We start from the raw sequence: 16,319 nt of genomic DNA, 5'->3' as shown, positions 1-16,319 counted from the left end.
AATACCGGCACAGAATGGTGGATGCAGTCACAAAATGGCTGCCAGGGGAGGTGGAGCTAGCCACAAAATGTCAGGGAGTGAGAGGTTTCACATAACTCTAATAGTAGCCATTTTTGCACACAGCTCACCTCGCAGTCACTATCCTGTTCCCTCCGCAGCGTCTGGTCAGATTTCCCACTATCTGTGCCGAAGTTACAGGAAGTGTAGCAAATGTAAACCACTAAAACCCAGTTTACGTTTGCTATGCAAAAGCCACAGCACTTCCTGTAACTCCGGCGCAGATGGTGGGAAATCCGACAGACGCTGCGGAGGGAACAGGATTGTGACTGCAAGGTAAGCCGTGTGCGAAAACGGTCAGTAATTCTTCAACATTCCAGGCCAAGGCTCTGCTTAACAGGATGTCTTTTCTTGAAGAGACATATTGTTTAAAAACATTTTCTTCCCTACACACAGTGAAGATCTTTGCACTGTGGTGGCAGCTGCTGCCAAAACAGTGTTTGTTTGTTTTGACTTTGCACAGCCAATCATGTCTCCAGTTGTCAATCACAAGCCTTGCTGGGCAAAAAACAGATGTAGACCTGTTCACTTTCAAAAAAACACTTGGTGGGCGCCAGGAAAGGTGTTGGTGGGCACCATTACACCCATGGGTGCCACATTGGGGACTCCTAGTGTAACTCATCAGTACTTAACTTCAGTGCATTCAGTTCTGCATGCCCAAGAAAGCTTTGGTCTTTGTGTTCCTTCATCAAAAACCCTCCTATACTGACAGGTGGGGACAAAAGTTTGCCTTCCTGTCTCTGCCTCCAAATGCTTCTGAACCCCAGATTTTCACATCATAACATCCGTAGTGTGTTTGTGTGGAATCATAGCAATGATGTTTGTCTCCAGCGTGTGTACGTTCTCTTGAAGGTGTGTGAAGATCCCCGCATGTAAGAGTGTTTCACCTGCAAAAAATAAATAGGAATCTTGTGGCTCCTTGAAGACTAACAGTATTTTTTTCCAACTTAAACAATGAGAGAAAATACTGAATGGGAGAGTGTCAGACTTTGGAGGTTCAAAGGAAACGCACCATCACTTGTTGCAAAGTAGTAGCGTTTATTTGATATCTCAAAGCTCTGGACAGGCAGTCATTGGGACTGATAGCAGGAATTGATACATACATGGGTTTTAAGGCCTCACATCAAAGCATTCATAAACAATCCTACATTCTCACACCCTAGTGTCAGAAGTAACACTTTCCCTCCCCCTTATTGCTTGTGGTTCGTTTTCTCACGGAGGAGCCCTGCTGGCTCTTCTTGGGACTTGCTATCTTCAAAGGCCTATTGCTTTGTTAGTGTTATGCAGAGGAGTTCACAGCATGAGTTAGTAACATTTCTGAGACCATTTGAAATGCAAGGTCTTCTGCTTCATAGTTAGTATTAGGAATTCAAAATGGGGTTAGTCATGTCAAGAAACAAGTCACTAAATGCATTCAGTATAAAAGCACATTGATGTTCTCCAATGTCTGACAGAGAGAACCAATGTGGTACAGTGGTTAAAGTGTTTTAGCAAGGCTGCGGTCAGACAGGCAGTTTGGCCTGCTATAACTGCTGTTTCCCTACAGATTAAATGGGCCCGGTCACTCAGTCACATCTTGTGCCCATTTCCCAGTTGTACTCACCCCATCGAATGACGAGTTGGATGTGGAGTAAACCGGAGAAAGTCTGCTGCTTTCGGATGTCTGTGTATTCATCCTGCATTTTGGGATGTCTGAACTCCCCTCTTGCAAAGTCAAGCCGTTTGGGAAGTCTGAACCTTCCTTTGCATTTCTGCCTCTTTTTTCCCCTTTTGGATCAGGCAATGACGTGTGCATAAGCGCGTAATCACCCTTTCCATTGGCAATCACTGTGGCCAAGTAGTCATTCTGGATTGGGAGTCCCCAGGGGAGTTGCTTCTTGAGCAACAACACCCCCCCCCCCCAAAAAAAGCCCCTCTCTCCTGTTTCTACATCAGATTCCATGATTGACACATAGGTAAATGTACTGAAGGCAATGGAACTACTCTCATGTATTCCAAAGAAGAGAGGTGAAGGGAAGGAGGCTGAGAGGGGCCAGAGTACTTGACAGAGAGATTGTGGAGCTGTTAAAAAGGAGCCAGAGCTTCAGATGCATGGTTATGAACTTGGGTGAAAGGCAAAAATGATAATAATAATAATAATAATAATAATAATAATAATAATAATAATAATAATAACAACAACAACAACATCAACATCAACAACAACAACAACAGAATGCTACAACAATCTGAATTATTAACCATGGGGCAAGTGTGCAGTAAAGCTGGTTCAGGGTGGGATGTCTGATCAAAACTTCCTGCAACTGTTTAAACTGCTGCAAATAGAGGATCGGTCAGATCATGCTAAGCCTCCAGTGTGACCACAGCTCGAGTCCCTGAGAGATCCAGATTCAAACTCCTCCCCACTCAACCATGAAACTTAGCAGGTGACTTTGGGCCAGACAGTTTCTCTCTGCGTGCCTTACTACCTCACAGGGTTTTTCTAAGGAAGAGAACCTTGTGTGCCTCCCAGGAGAGAAGACAGAATAGGACTGGATCAATGAAATAACCTGGAGTTTCCTACTTGTGCAAATTCAAGAGAATTTATCCTGAAGGGGAAAACATTACATTGTATGTGTGTGAAAGCTAGACTATGAAGAAAGTTGACTGGAAGAACGTTGATCCATTTGAAATGTAATGTTTAAGGAGAGTTTTACAAATACTGTGGAATGTCAAAAAGACAAATAAGTGGGCCTTAGATCAATTCAAGCCTGAACTCCCCCTAGAAGCTGAAATGACTCAACTGAGGGTATTGGACCTTAGTCACATTATGAGAAGAGCAGGATCACTAGAAAAGACAATTATGCTAGGAAGAGTTGAAGGCAGCAAGAAAAGAGGAAGACCCAACATCAGTTGGATTGACTCAATCAAGGAAACCGCAGCCCTCAGTTTGCAAGACACAAGCAAGACTGTTAATGATAGGATGCTTGGGAAGTCATTAATTCATAGGTTCATTGTAAGTCAGAAGTAGGGTTGCCATCCCAAAAGTGGAAGTTATTTTATAGCTTCCTGCCCACTGCTGGCCAGCTGGCCAGTGAGGGGAAGCTCTGCCCCAACAGCCATGACCCAGTGCTATATCCCCAATGTGATGGCATCATATGGAAGCGTCCCCTCACCACAGCATCACTGCACAATGTTCCTGGCATGATGATGTCAGTTCTAGGTGACATCATCACATCAGGGATGTCACATGCAGTGATGTTACCCCACCCTCTCCCAGAAAGCTTCCTCCCACCTCACGCCGGCCAGCAGATAAGACATGACAATCCTAGTCAGAAGTGACTTGATGGCATGTACACACACTATTAATTAAAAAACAAAAAAGGTACTTGGATAAAAAAAATAAGGGGCCCAATATTAATTTCAAAAAATTGGGACCTTATATGACTTTACTTTTCAAATATTGTATGAATCGTATTCTTATTGAGGCTATATTTGGGCCCATAACTTTAAAAAAAACAATTTGTAATAAATACATGTATTTTTGTATGATTTGCATTATTTATATATTGATGTTTTATACGTAATGAAAATATTGGGCCCCTTATTTTGTAACAAATTAATTTTTTTGGTTCTTAATTCATTTGGGGGTTAAATGTTTGTTCCTTTTTTCCTTCCATATGTACACACTAGCCTTTTACCACTTATACTGCAATCCTAAGTATTGATAGCGCCAAAGTCCCAATAAATTCAATGGGGTTTATTCCCAGGTTAATGTGCATAGGATTAGGTTTGCAGTGCCTGTAACCTTGTTTGCAATAGAATTGTTTCTTGTGCTGTCTCTGGGACTCAACCACTGAAAATCTAGTATGCGTTTTACTTACATGATGGGCCAGCTGTCCTGAAAGTTCAAGGGGACGTATCTTGAGAAATAAATTACCCTCCTGAACCTTTCACTAATTTGTGTACCATTGTGTGTTGTCTTGAAAGGGTCCATGAGATGAAAAACCATTTCTCCTGGAAGAACATACTGAGTGTCTTTGAATGTTGTCTAGCTAATGTCTCACGAAAGAACTGGGACAGCCAGCTGCCCTGCTTGGATTCCTGCTGTTTCATAAAGTCCTTTGATTATTGTTAGTGCCCTGGAGTGCAGTCGAGTTGTCCTGGACTGGTCCCAGAGAAGGGCTAAGATTGCTATCAGTTCAGGAGAAAAATGTCCCATCTCTTTAATAAAGGCTTAATGTTTGTAAATGGACAGTGGAAGCTTTCCACGGCCTGTAAGCAAATAATATCACCTTTTATTATCTTGGTAGAGATAGCCGAGTCTAGCCCAGTCTCCTCAAATCTTGGAAGCTAAGCAGGTCAGTCTTGGTTAGTACATGGATGGGAGACCATCAAGGAAGTCCAGGATTGCTCCATAGAGCCAGGCAATGGCAAACCATCTCTGAAATGGAAATCCAGTAGGAGTTGTCATTAGTCAGCTGTGACTTGATGGCAAAAAAGGGGGGAGCAGCAGAAATATGACTTCCTATTCCTCGAGGAATCTTCAGGGAAGGAAGAACAAGGATTGTGGTATAAGGAAGTAAGCCTAGGCAAGTCTACTAAGAAGTAAATCTGACTGAATTTGATAGGGCTTATTCTAGGGGAAGTGACCATAGTGTGGGACCACACTCTTTTACGAGAGGTTTAGATAGGGACCTCAGCAGTACAATGCCATAGAGTCCACCCTCCAAAGCAGCCATTTTGTCCATGGGAATGGATCACTATAGTCTGGAGATCAACTGAAACAGCAGGAGATCTCCAGGCCCCACTTGGAGGTTGGCAACGCTGTGGGGCTGGTTGTTCAAAGAGAGACCATGTGACACAATGGTCAGAGCATCAGACCAGGATTATGGAGTTCTGGGTTTAAATCATTCTGGTGCAGCGACAACTGCAATCCAATGCATACTTACTTGGGAGTATTAAACCATATTGGCCAAATAGGACTGAGTTCTGAGTAGAGGCACTTAGGATTGTGCCTATGCCAATGATTTCTCTCTGCTTACCTGTGAGGATTGTGAGAATCAAGTGAGGGAGGGGAGATGTGTATAGGAAGGGTGAAATGCAATGTGATAGATGTTCATTTCAGCCTCCCCCCTCCGTTTCTCACCTCTCCATGTGTCAAAATCATTTTTTTTCCTCATGGAGAAAAATAGATGTGTGTGTCATCTTTTTAAAGCCACCTATGTTTGACATCCAGAAGTATGCTCATGTCTCAGGAAAGAGAGAAAAAAATCCTACTCCCTTGCAAGTTCAGCAAGTGGCATCTTCCGATTGTTTGTTTCTTGGGCTTCGGACCTCAAGTTAGCAGGATTCTTTAAAACACTGGCAAAGTGACCTATCAGGAAGTGGAGCAGAGCCAGTGAGCATTCCTTGCTGCCACTGGTGGAAGTCAGGCTCCCTTCCTGACTCATCCTAAGGTTGCCAGCTGACCAAGAAAAAGCATGTCCTTTCTGTCTCTTTAATAGAGATTTAGTATGCAGAAATCTGCCACTGAGACTTTTCTTGAGCACGGAGGTAAATAACATAACCTGAGAGTTTTTCAAGGTCAAACTGCTTTCTAAGGGACAGCTGGAGAGACCCGTTTAAAAGCTGGCAATGCCCCAATGACTTGTCTTCCAGTTGGGGAAACAAATACCTGCCTTCAGGTTCAACAGTTGTCTCTCCAGTTGCAGGGAGACCCTGCTGGTTTGTGAAGTGTAAAGAACTGGATTTTGAAATGTGATCCTTTATGTGATTGCTTTAAAAGTTATCAGCAAGAATTTTATAGGCTTACCAGCCCTAAAGCTGGGAAATTCCTAGAGGTTTGGGGGGTGGAACCAGGAGAAGGCAGGATTTGGGAAGGGGAAGGATTTTAGCAGTGTGTAAAGTCATAGTCCACACTCCAAAGCAGCTATTTTCGCCAGGGGAATTGATCTCTGTTGTCCGGAGATAATCTGTGATTCCAGGAGATCTCCAAGCCTCACCTGGAGGTAGTCAGCCCTACACTAAAATTGATGTTGTTTGTCTTCTATTCATTTTCACCCGCCGAACAGCCTTGAGTGTCCGCTTGCTTATACTTAAGGTATTTCCAGACATGGGTTGTTACTTGAACAAAGTGCTTTGGCATTTTGTTGCATTTTGATCTTGATTTGGAGCTATTTTAAAAAGGCACAAAGCGGATTACAGAATAAATGATGTCAAAAAGTTGCTGGGGGATGAGGAGCTCGCTATGGCCTCATGCCAGACATGAGCCTGTGTGGTGTAGTGGCTAGTGTTTCAGACTAGGATCTGGGGAGATCCAGGCTTCAATTGCCACTCACTTGAAGCCCCACCCATCTGTGAAAGCTTACTGGGTGACTGTGGGGCCAGTTGCTTTTTTTCTTAGCCTTAACACACCTCAAGGTATGGTTGCCAGCTCTGGGTCAGAAAAATATCTGGATATTTTGGAGGGTGAAGTTTGAGGAAGGGAGGGAGCTCAGCAGGTTATAATGCCCTAGAGTCCACCCTCCAAAGCAGCCATTTTCATCAGGGACACTGGTCTAGGTCATCTGAAGATCAATTATAACAGTGGGGGATCTCCAGGTGCTACCTGGAGGTTGTCTACCCTCAGGGCCAGACCTGGACTAATTGGCACCCTAAGCAAGACTAACTACCTGGGCCCCCCTCTGCACTGAAACACACACACACACGGGCTCATAGGATAGAATGGAGATATCAGGCCACCACTGTGGCATGACCTCAGAGAAGGGGTTTAAAGTTTAAAACCTATAGCATCATGCTGCAGCAGCAGCAGCCTGATCTCTCCATTCTATCCTATGGGCCCATAGGATAGAATGGACTCCATTCTATCCTATGGGCCCATAGGATAGAAAGGACTTCATTCTATTTTATGAGCTCATAATCTAGAATGGATAGATCGGGTCGATGCTGTGGTGTGACACTAGAGAAGAGGTTTTAAGCTTTAAACTCCTTCTCTGGGGTCAGGCTGCAGGGGCACTCCAGGGTGCAAAAGCAAGAAGAAAGCCCTGCTCTCGGGTGGGGTTGGGGTTCCACATGCAATTCTGCGACCCAGACTTTCGGTGCCCTAGGTGATTCACCTACTGGGTGGTGTAGCCGTGTATATGCTGCAGGGCTGTTGCTGAGAGACTAGAATAAAGGAGAAAGATCTTTACTAGGAATCCCTCCTGGTAACCAGTGGGGGATGGGAGGACTTACCAGGAAAAAGAGAAAGGCGCAGACCACATTGCTGGCATTGCATGGGAAGTGATGTCATCACATCAACAACTTTCTGGTGACACTCTAATATTTGGACAAAAACGCACAGTAAAATCAGCTTTCACCATAGTGATTTTACTCAAATACCACAGCGTCAAGAGGAAGTCACTGGTGTGATGATCTCCCTTCCAGTGCAGCTCCAGCTACATGGCCTGGGTCATCTTCTTTCTACTGGTAAGTCCCCCTGCTGGCCAGCTTATCAGCAGTAAGGGGGCAGAGCCTGGCAGTGGAAAACTCTTGCCTTCACTGTGGGGGTCTGGCAACCCTTGCTGGGGGTGAAAAGCAGAGTACAAATATAGTTTTTTTTAGGGCTGCCAGCCTCCAAGTGGGATCTGAGGATCTCCTGAAATTACAGCTCATCTACAGACAACAGAGATCTGTTCTCCTAAAGAAAATGGATACTTTGGAGGGGGGGCTCTGTGTATCCCACCGAGATCCCTGTCCTCCTCAGGCCCCATCCCCAAATCTCCAAGAGTTTTTGAAACCTGGATCTGGCAACCCTACTGGGAGTAGCACTGATTCTGACATTATACCAAGCCACTCTGCTGTTAACTCTTGTTGCCTGTCCATCCCATCTTGACATGTGAATTTGCTAACACAGTTTTCCTCTCTGAAGCCTGAGAAATGGGCCTCTTCCATCAGGAAGAGATGGATTATTTGCAGGGGAAACAAGGAGAACGTTTCCACCAACATCAACATAGTTTTGCTCTTAAAAATAAAAATCAATGACCATTCTTGCAACTGGGCCAATAAGGGGAATGTTTGTTTACAGTCAATAAATCCTGGATTTGATTCCTCCTGGTTGGAAGGCTAAGGGCAGCTGAGAATGCTGCATTTCTAGAGATAATCTTTAGGGCTCAGTCCAGCCCATAAATGAATCAGTGATCTAGAAAAAGTGAGTTCTGACCAGATCCAAGGCAAGGAGCTGTGAGCTTTCTGCATCCAGGCAAAGACTATTTACTATTTGTGAAATGGTGAGTAATACCAGTCCTCATTTAAAACACGCACACACACACACACCTGTATTGTAAATGTGCAGTTTTGTAGCTGAAGACTTCACTTCAACACAAATGACTATTGACATGCAGTGCAATCCTAAAGAGAGTTCTACCCTTCTAAACCCATTCTGCCTGGGATTTCACTCTTTTAGTGGCCTCCAGATGTGAGGGCTGAATCTGCCTCCGTTCAAGATGCTTTCAAATGCAAAGTGGCTTGCAGAATCAAATGAGGAAGCTTATTGGTCTATCGAATGAATGGCAATTTGTGGTTATGAATGAATAATTAAACATCACACAGTGAACTATGTGATACAGAGGTGTCAAACAAACTGCCTGGGGGATGGAACTGGCCTGTTTAGGTCTGTTATCTGACCCACAAACAAGGAAGAGGAGGGTGATAGTGGTGGCAGCGCCACCACTAGGGTGCCCTGCCATGCCCACCCCCCTGGGCAAGGCGCCCCCACCCCTGTGGGCAAAGCATCCTCCTGGTCTTATCCCTCCCACAGGCACCCAGCCAGCCTCACAGCAGCCACAAGAGCTCCCTTTTTAGCCTGGCTGTAGGTGCTGTGGTCTGGACACATGTCCAGGTGCATGCCCCTGCCACTTCCTCCTGCATGATTTAGAACATCCAGGAAGGTGCCAGAAGGGCCCGCTGCTCAGCAGTGCCTTCATTTGCCAGTGGGAAGGGCAGCAGCTCTCCCTTTCTCGCTTCCTGTGGGGGGTGCCCTATTTGGCACACACTCCCCCGAGGCCGTGCCTGTAGGCGACTACCTATGGTCATTTAATGTACGTGCCAGTGCTGGGTGGTGGCAAGAGCAGCAAAAAGACCCATATCAGGTAGGCTGTCTGGAGGGTCCTTCCTTCCTGAGTTGGGCCAGACTGTGCGGCTGCTGTCCTCTCTCCTCCTCCTGTTAGGCAGGGGGTCGCCACCCTAGCAGTGCACATGCAAGCTGGGCCTCCTCCTTTGATTCCTCAAAAAGGATATTATAGCATTGGAAAAAGTCCAGAAAAGGGCAGCTAGAATGATTAAAGGGCTGGAACACTTTCCCTATGAAGAAAGGTTGAAACGCTTGGGGCTCTTTAGCTTGGAGAAACGTTGCCTGCAGGGTGACATGATAGAGGTTTACAAGATTATGCATGGGATGGAGAAGGTAGCGAAAGAAGTACTTTTCTCCCTTTCTCACAATACAAGAACCCATGGGCATTTGATGAAATTGCTGAGCAGTCGGGTTAAATGGATAAAAGGAAGTACTTCTTCACCCAAAGGGTGATTAACATGTGGAATTCACTGCCACAGGAAGTGGTGGCGGCTGCAAGCATAGACAGCTTCAAGAGGGGCTTAGATAAAAATATGGAGCAGAGGTCCATCAGTGGCTATTAGCCACAGTGTGTGTATATGTGTGTGTGTGTGTGTGTATATATATATATATAATTTTTTTGGCCACTGTGTGACACAGAGTTTTGGACTGGATGGGCCATTGGCTTGATCCAACATGGCTTCTCTTATGTTCTTATGCTTCAGCAGCAGAACCCACCTCCTTTGCCACTGCCACCACCTTCTTCTTCTCTGTCTGCCTCTCTTGCTCTTTCTCTAGGGCTGACAGTCCCTGGGGTGGGGATGAGGGTGGGAGATTCTCCTATTTTGCAGGCTCTGTGGAACCTTAGCACCATGGGGTGTATGTGTGCCTTTGTGGAAGGTCAGGTCTGTACATAGGACTGAAGTGCAAGGAAAGGAGTGGTCAGTGGGACTGAGATTTGGAGGAGACTGGATTGGTGTGGATGAAGAAAAAGGCTGATTTAGAAGTTCTGGTTATTGACAGGTGGCTGGTGAATCCGTGGAGGGTTCATGATTTTTGTGGTGAATTGAGCAAGTGTTGAAGGTGGTGGTTCCAGTTCCTTGTAGTTTATATTATATGTATACTCGGGGGGGGGGGTTGTAGTAAATGCCCAGCAGGAACTCATTTGCATATTAGACCATGCCTCCTGACATCAAGCCAGCTGGAACTGTGTTCCTTTGTGTTCCTGCTCAAAATAACCCCTGTGTATATTTTTGGGATCTCTCTAAGTGGGGATGAAACCCTGCTTCCCACATAAAAATGATTCCAGGATTGCACAGAAAAAAAGTTGCTAATTTAGTGGGGAAGTGCATTTTCAGAGAGGGAAGAGGACCCCTGGGATTACTTGTGGAGGGGGTGGGGGGTGGAAAGAAAAGGTCTCCCTAAGGTGAGAAGTATAGTCAAAGTAGATTACACATAGTGAGTCAGTACTGTAAACAAAATGGGACATTCATACAGCTCCCCACCTACCAATGAGAGGATGTAATAAATCACAGAGAGGTGGGGAATACTGTGATGCTGTACTGAAGGATAAGCTTTCTGAAGCTGGCATTAGCAAATTTTACCAGTTTCTGGTCCAAATTATCCCAGAATTTTGCTTCTAAAATTCTGTCTATGTTTGAGACAACATATTTCTTTTCTGTTTGCTCTTTTCTGTAATAAAGGTAAAAAAGGTAGTCCCCTGTGCAAGCACCAGTTGTTTCTGACTCTGGGGTGATGTTGCTTTCACAATGTTTTCACTGTAGACTTTTACAGGGTGGTTTTCCATTGCCTTCCCCAGTCATCTACACTTTCCCCCCAGCAAGCTGGGTACGCATTTTACCGACCTCAGAAGGATGGAAGGCTGAGTCAACCTCAAGCCGACTACCTGAATCCAGCTTCTGCCAGGATCAAACTCAGGTCGTGAGCAGAGCTTAGGACTGCAGTACTGCAGCTTTACCACTCTGTGCCACGGGCTCTTCGTCTTTTCTGTAATAAATGCCAATAAATCAAAAGTACGTTCTCAGCTAACAGATACACATAACAGCATGCTCAAGATTGCTACAGCACAGACATTGACTCCAGATTTTGCTGCAGTAATTCAGAGCAAGAGGTGCCAGTTATCAAAGATGGTTAAATAAACAAAATACTGCGTTGGTTTTAAGCATCTTTGTATTTTAAGTAACAAATAATATCGTTAATTGAGTTTGTTTGTGTCTTTTATAAGGTTGCCAGGTCGATTCAGGAAATATCTGGGGTCTTTGGGGGTGGAGCCAGAAGCAAGGCTCTGAAGGGAGGTCTGGCCATCACATTTAAAGGGATTGTGCTTTTTTAAAATGCCTTCCCTTCATTGGAAATAGTGGAGGATGGGGGCACCTTTTTGGGAGCTCATAGAATTGGACCTTGTGGTCCAATCTTTTTGAAACTTGGGGAGTTTTTTGAGGAGAGGCATCAGATGCTATGCGGAAAATTTGATGCCTTTACCTCAAAAACAGGGCCCCCCCAGCCCCAGATACCCACATATCAATTCTCTATTATACCCTATGGGGACCAAGTGGACATTCAACCACCCCCCCTTTCTGATAACCCTGAAGGGGGGGCTTCCAAACCAGGGAATCTCCTGCTCACAACTGAGGATTGGCAACCCTATTTATAAAGTTTTTATCTTTAGTATCTGGCATTGCATTTTATGGCACACATGGCCTGGCCTAACAAAGTGAATCAAGTGGATCAAAAACTGGCTGAGTAATAGGAAGCAGAGAGTGAGTATAAATGGGCAGTCTTCGCAATGGAGGACGGTAAGCAGTGGGGTGCCGCAGGGCTCGGTACTGGGTCCCATGCTCTTTAACTTGTTCATAAATGATTTAGAGTTGGGAGTGAGCAGTGAAGTGGCTAAGTTTGTGGATGACACTAAATTGTTCAGGGTGGTGAGAACCAGAGAGGATTGTGAGGAACTCCAAAGGGACCTGTTGAGGCTGGGTGAGTGGGCGTCAACGTGGCAGATGCAGTTCAGTGTGGCCAAGTGCAAAGTAATGCACATTGGGGCCAAGAATCCCAGCTACAAATACAAGTTGATGGGGTGTGAACTGGCAGAGACTGACCAAGAGAAAGATCTTGGGGTTGTGGTAGATAACTCGCTGAAAATGTCAAGACAGTGTGCATTTGCAATAAAAAAGGCCAACACCATGCTGGGAATTATTAGGAAGGGAATTGAAAACAAATCAGCCAGTATCATAATGCCCCTGTATAAATCGATGGTGCGGTCTCATTTGGAGTACTGTGTGCAGTTCTGGTCACTGCACCTCAAAAAGGATATTATAGCATTGGAGAAAGTCCCAAAAAGGGCAACTAGAATGATTAAAGGGCTGGAACACTTTCCCTATGAAGAAAGGTTGAAACGCTTGGGACTCTTTAGCTTGGAGAAACGTCGACTGCGGGGTGACATGATAGAGGTTTACAAGATAATGCATGGGATGGAGAAAGTAGAGAAAGAGGTACTTTTCTTCCTTTCTCATAATACAAGAACTCGTGGGCATTCGATGAAATTGCTGAGCAGACAGGTTAAAACGGATAAAAGGAAGTACTTCTTCACCCAAAGGGTGATTAACATGTGGAATTCACTGCCACAAGAGGTGGTGGTGGCCACAAGCATGGCCACCTTCAAGAGGGGTTTAGATCAAAATATGGAGCAGAGGTCCATCAGTGGCTATTAGCCACAGTGTGTGTGTGTGTGTGTATATATATATATATATATATATATATATATATATATATATATATATATATATATATATATATATATATATATACATTTTTTGGCCACTGTGTGACACAGAGTGTTGGACTGGATGGGCCATTGGCCTGATCCAACATGGCTTCTCTTATGTTCTTATGCCAAATCCAGCCCTTGTAGCAAATGAGTTCAACACATAATACATTTATTATGTCAGTATTACAGGGGCTTAAATATGCTATGCTATCTACTGACAGTGTTTGCTGTAGGAATAGGTTGCCAGTTTGGAGGTGGGAGATTTCTGATGATTTAGGGGGTGGAATCTGGGAAGGGTGGGCTTTGGGAAGGGAGCTCAGTTGGGGGTGTGATGCCCCCTAAAACTCCCAGGTTGATCCTGGGGGACTTGATCTCTGTCCTCTAGAGAACAGTTCTAAATCTGGGGTCTCTCCAGGGTCATCCTGGAGGTTGGCAACATTTCCATCAGTTCACTGGTGAGCGATCCAGCTGACCATCTGGGATCTCTTAACCAGAAAGATAGTTTGCCAAATCCTGGTGGGGAAATTCCTGGAGACTTGGGGAGGGCAGGGGGCACAGCAGGGATGTGATACCATTGAGTTTACCCTCCAAAGCATTCATTTATTCCCCCCATGGGAAATGATCCCTGTAGTCTGAAGATCCGTTGTTTTTCTGGAGGACCTCCAGGCCTCATCTGGAGGTTGGTACAACTAGCCAGCATGTTGCCTGACCAAAGCCAAAGTATCGTAGAGGAGAGCCTGTAGCAAACTGAAGCCCTGATGCAGCATGGTTGGCAAATAACTAGAGAAGACCTCGTTTTGCCTCCTGCAAACTGTTCCCTGAGCAATGCCAAAAACATTGCCTGAACAATTCCAGACAAATTCTAAGGATATGTTGCCCCAAACAGAACACTGGGTGGCAGCCCTTGAATCTATAAATCAATAAAAAACAGTAAAATCGTGATAGACCACCCGGCAAGTGGAAAGGACATTCAAGGGGATTTTTCCTTACTAGCTACTTCATTTCACAAACATAAAGCAAATAAAGCTTTGCAAACTGCACAGACCTTGGGGAGGGTCTCAAAATAATGATGCATAGTTGTAAATGCATACATGAAATACGGTTAAGGCAGTTTTCAAAACAGAAAGGGATCATTTGCAAGGAAGATGGAGATACTAGTCACTCAGACGCTTCTCAGCCAGAGCAACTAATATAGTCACTTATCACAAGGGGTCTTGTCAAAAATAGTGACACATAATTATTGTCATTAAATTTAAAATTAGGACATAATCTGGTATGATCATAATGAGAGAGAGAAAAGGTTGCTTGTTAATTTCACAGCCCATCTCACAAAAGGGTACATTTTTATTTCAGGTAAGGAGCCCTGCAGTAACAAGCTAATGCTAGAGGAGTCTCTGAAGGAGAGTTGAAAAGGCAGAAACTGAAGCCTTCCTTCAAGGTGGGTGACTTGTGTTTCTATGGCTCTGCTTCAGCACACCAAGATTTTAGGGGGCAGCCCTTGAGATGACCTATAGTGACCCAGTTAACATTGTTTTTCATTGTTTCATTCCAGATTTTCATTTCTGTTCATTATATGCATTCTCAGGTATTTTTATTTTCATTTCCGCTGTAGCTAAAAAAATAAGTAGGTCGCTGTGTTGAAAATGCTACCAGGGTCAGGCTACAGCAAATAAGATTACTATCAACATGAATATTTTTTATATGGTGTAAAAAGGTAAAGGTGCAAGCACCAGTCGTTTCAACTCTGGGGTGACGTTGCTTTCCCAATATCTTCATGGCAGGCTTTTTGCAGGGTGGTCTGTCATTGCCTTCCCCAGTCATTTACACTTTCCCCCCAGCAAGCTGGGTACTCATTTTACCAACCTCGGAAGGATGGAAGACTGAATCAACCATGAGCTGGCTACCTGAACCCAGCTTCTGCTGGGATCAAACTCAGGTCATGAGCAGAGTTGGGACTACAGTACTGCAGCTTACTGCTCTGCGCCACGGGGCTCTTCACAATAGTAAAAACAACAACAACATAGGGCCTGAATATTAGGTTGTGTTAAGAGTCAGAATAAGCTTTACATAAGCTGTAATCAGGGCTTTTTTGGTAGAAGAAGCCCAGCAGGAACTCATTTGCATATTAGACCACACCCACTGATGCCAAGCCAGTTGAAACTGCGTTCCTGTGGATTCCTACTCAAAAATAGCTCAGGCTGTAATAATCTCCCATACAAAGTTGATGAACATGTCAAATGACCAACACAAGACTAGATGTGTTTTGGCCTCAAGGGCCTTCCTTAGTGGTCAGAAATACACACTTTAAAAAAAACCCTTCCAGAAACTAATACACATCAATCCTGACCAGGTGCTGTTATCTCATATATTGTGTAGTTTGATGTAAGCTTATAAAGCAGACCATGATCCCTTCACATTGTAACTGCACTCACATGTAAATTTTAATTGATGTTAATTGATCTGGTATAAAGTTTCCAATACTTCTGGGTGTTTGTGTCATCAACCAACAATTGAAATCAAATGGTGTTATTGGGGTCCAGTTTGGGGAGGCCCTGGTTAGATAGTGCCCAGGAGCCCTCATAGGCCCATGACTGGGGCCCTTATTATGTCCTCCTTCCACCCTCACATCTGCATGCTCTCCCATCTGCTCATGCATCCTTCTGCTTGCAAACTATCCCATCATTTGTGTTCAGTTGCCCATACCACCTGCCATTGCCACCAGAAGTGCCACCACTGTGCACCAGTCACATGCCCTTCCTCAGTGACTCTGGATAGGTTCAGACAGGTGACAGGGGAGGTGTGTGGATGGGGGTCAGCAGCACTGGACCCCACCAGAAGTCCTGGGCCCTTTCAGCAGCCCCACCTCAGGGTATACTGAGGCTGGCCTTGGTGGCATTCAGTATTTTTTTCAAAGACCATATTCTGAAAAGGTGCCACCCAGTACAATGTGATTTTCCCTAACTGCATAGAATCCACTCCTTCAGCAATGTATCTTTTAGGTCTACTCCATATAATACGTTTTTCTTGCTTGGAGATAATCCACATGTAATCCTGTGTTGAAGAATAGGGATGGGCATGAACCAGGAAAATGTGGTTTGGTTTGCATTTCATGATGAGTCCACAGACACTGGAGAAACTCCTAAAACATTGTAGAGGATGTGGCATGACCATCAATGCTACCCCCACCCCTCCCCCCCCACACACAATTTTTCTCACTACCTCAGGGACTGTGAAGTTTGAATCTGGACAACAGCAACAACAACAGGCACAATGCTTCCTCATCTCAGATACTGCCAAAGGTGGCCCAGAGCAAGGCAATGGGTGAGCTTATCCTCATCACTGCTGTCCCTGTTGGTTAGGTCTGAGCTGATTGGGACCCCTATATTTGACATTTAGCTTAGTTTG

General features: G+C 44.8%; 1 protein-coding gene across 1 annotated transcript in view; it reads left to right on the top strand.

Moving 5' to 3' along the window:
* Positions 1-14,267: 14,267 nt before the first annotated feature.
* SMPD3 (sphingomyelin phosphodiesterase 3) overlaps positions 14,268-16,319 on the top strand; it is a 144,828-nt gene continuing 142,776 nt past the window's right edge. The window contains exon 1 of the mRNA XM_060254454.1: positions 14,268-14,352. The gene's annotated coding sequence lies outside the window, so the exon portion shown is untranslated. The remainder of the gene's footprint in view (positions 14,353-16,319) is intronic.

Source organism: Heteronotia binoei, chromosome 14, assembly GCF_032191835.1.
Source record: "Heteronotia binoei isolate CCM8104 ecotype False Entrance Well chromosome 14, APGP_CSIRO_Hbin_v1, whole genome shotgun sequence".
Taxonomy (NCBI): domain Eukaryota; kingdom Metazoa; phylum Chordata; class Lepidosauria; order Squamata; family Gekkonidae; genus Heteronotia; species Heteronotia binoei.
The sequence above is the reverse complement of the archived record's forward strand: the minus strand, read 5'-3'. Positions and strand labels throughout refer to the sequence as shown.